The 3,091-nt window shown below is 36.7% G+C and overlaps 1 non-coding gene across 1 annotated transcript; it reads left to right on the forward strand.

Moving 5' to 3' along the window:
- The first annotated feature begins 319 nt into the window (after nt 1-319).
- On the forward strand, nt 320-427 carry LOC112704539 (small nucleolar RNA R71). The gene has a single exon (XR_003155160.1). It is a non-coding gene; the product is annotated as a small nucleolar RNA R71 (small nucleolar RNA).
- Nucleotides 428-3,091: the final 2,664 nt, after the last annotated feature.

Raw genomic sequence — 3,091 nt, forward strand, 5'->3', positions numbered from 1 at the left:
TAGTACTGCCTGGTGCAACTTGCATTCCAGACAGACTTTGAGAAATCATATTGACTTGCTGAGTCAATATTTTGTTCTGAGCTAATATGGCATTCAGAGTATCAATCTCAAGAACTCATTTCTTCTGATTTGTCCCATTGTTCACAGGATTCCTTTCAGAAGTGTATATTAATTGGTTAGTTGCAACCATTTCAATTAGTTCTTGAGCTTCTGCAGGCGTTTTCTTCAGATGAAGAGATCCTTCAGCAGAGCTATCTAATGACATCTTGGATAGCTCAAACAGACCATCATAAAAGATACCTATGATGCTCCATTCAGAAAGCATGTCAGAAGGGCACTTTCTGATCAATTGTTTGTATCTTTCCCAAGCTTCATAGAGGGATTCACCTTCCTTCTGTCTGAAGGTTTGGACTTCCACTCTAAGCTTACTCAATTTTTGAGGTGGAAAGAACTTTGCCAAGAAGGCATTGACTAGCTTTTCCCAAGAGTTCAGGCTTTCTTTAGGTTGTGAGTCCAACCATATCCTAGCTCTGTCTCTTACAGCAAAAGGGAATAGCATAAGTCTGTAAACCTCAGGGTCAACCCCATTGGTCTTGACAGTATCACAGATTTGCAAGAATTTAGCTAAAAACTGATGAGGATCTTCCAATGGAAGTCCATGGAACTTGCAGTTCTGTTACATTGGAGAAACTAATTGAGGCTTAAGCTCAAAGTTGTTTGCTCCAATGGCAGGGATAGAGATGCTTCTCCCATAGAAGTCAGGAGTAGGTGCAGTAAAGTCACCCAGCACCTTCCTTGCATTGTTGTCATTGTTGTTGTTTTTAGCTGCCATGTCTTCTTCTTGTTTGAAGATTTCTGTTAGGTCCTCTACAGAGAGTTGTGCCTTAGCTTCTCTTAGCTTTCGCTTCAAGGTCTTTTCAGGTTCAGGGTCAGCCTCAACAAGAATGCTTTTGTCTTTGCTCCTGCTCATATGAAAGAGAAGAGAACAAGAAAGTATGGAATCCTCTATGTCACAGTATAGAGATTCCTTGAAGTGTCAGAGGAAAAGAAAAATAGAAGGAAGAGGTAGAAGAATTCGAACTTATCAAGAAAGATGGAGTTCGAATTGTGTATTAAGGAGGAGTGTTAGTCCATAAATAGAAGGATGTGAGAAGAGGGGAAGAAATAAAATAAAAAGATTTTAAAAACATTTTGAAAAACACTAATTGATTTTCGAAAACCAAGAGTGGAAAAGAAATCAAGTGATTTTTGAAAAAGATTTTGAAATTAGAAATCAATAAGATATGATTGAAAACTATTTTAAAAAAAGATGTGAGAAAAATATATGATTGAAAAGATATAGTTTTAAAAAGATATGATTGAGAAGATATGATTTGAAAAAACAATTTAAAAAGATCTGATTTTAAAAATTAATGACTTGGCTAACAAGAAAAGATATGATTCAAACATTAAACATTTCTCAACAGAAAAGGCAACATACTTGAATTGTTGAATCAAATCATTAATTGTTAGCAAGTATTTTTGAAAATGGAAAGAAATTGATTTTGAAAAATTTTGAAAACCTGAAAAAAATTTGAATTAAAAACAGAATCTTCCCTCTTGTGCCATCCTGGCGTTAAACGCCCAGAATGGTATCCATTCTGCCATTTAACGCCCAAAACACTACCCTTTTGGGCGTTAAACGCCCAGCCAGGCACCCTGGCTGGCGTTTAAATGCCAGTTTTCCTTCTTTACTGGGCGTTTTGAACGCCCACCCTTTTCTGTGTAATTCCTCTGCTGTATGTTCTGAATCTTCAATTCTTTGTATTTTTGACTTGAAAAGACACAAATTAAAAAATTTTTTTTTGGATTTTTAATAATCAAAATGTAACTAAAATCAAATAACAATGCATGCAAGACATCAAACTTAGCAGTTTGTATACCATTGACACTAACAAAATGAGAATGCATATGAAAAACACCAAAACACTCAAGACAAGAGAATTTAAAGATCAGAGCAATGGAATCATCAAGAACATCTTGAAGATCACTTAAGACACATGAATGAATGCAAGAAGAATAGAAACATGCAATTGACACCAAACTTAAAATGAGACACCAGACTCAACAAGAAACATAAAATATTTTTTTATTTTTATGATTTTGTAATTTTTTTGGATTTTTCGAAAATTAAGTGGAAAAGAAAATAAAGATATCAAAATTCTTAATGAGAATTCCAGGAATCATGCAATGTTAGTCTAAAGGAATTAGACATGGCTAGCCAAGCTTCAGCAGGACATTGCATTCAAGAGCTAAATTGATGAGAATCAATCAGCTTTGGTGATGATAAGAACATCACCTTGAAACACTAGAATTCATTCTTAAGAACTCTGAAGAAAAATACCTAATCTAAGCAACAAGATGAACTGTCAGTTGTCCATACTCAAACAATCCCCGGCAACGGCGCCAAAAACTTGGTGCACGAAATTGTGATCATCAATGCCGCCATCAACATGGTACGCTCAATTGCAATCTCAACTATTTATCACAACTTCGCACAACTAACCAGCAAGTGTACTGGGTCATCCAAGTAATAAACCTTACGCGAGTAAGGGTCGATCCCACGGAGATTGTTGGTATGAAGCAAGCTATGGTCACCTTGTAAATCTTAGTCAGGCAGATTCAAATGGTTATGGATGATATACGAATAAGGCATAAAGATAGAGATACTTATGTAATTCATTGGTGAGAACTTCAGATAAGCGTATGGAGATGCTTTGTCCCTTCCATCTCTCTGCTTTCCTACTGTCTTCATCCAATCCTTCTTATTCCTTTCCATGACAAGCTGTATGTTGGGCATCACCATTGTCAGTGGCTACAATCCCGTCCTCTCAGTGAAAATGTTCAATGCACCCTGTCATGGCACGGCTAATCATTTGTCAGTTCTCAATCAGGTTGGAATAGAATCCATTGATTCTTTTGCGTCTGTCACTAACGCCCAGCCTTCAGGAGTTTGAAGCTCGTCACAGTCATTCAATCATTGAATCCTACTCAGAATACCACAGACAAGGTTTAGACCTTCCGGATTCTCTTGAATGCCGCCATCAATTCT

This window comes from Arachis hypogaea, chromosome 7, assembly GCF_003086295.3.
Source record: "Arachis hypogaea cultivar Tifrunner chromosome 7, arahy.Tifrunner.gnm2.J5K5, whole genome shotgun sequence".
Lineage (NCBI taxonomy): Eukaryota > Viridiplantae > Streptophyta > Magnoliopsida > Fabales > Fabaceae > Arachis > Arachis hypogaea.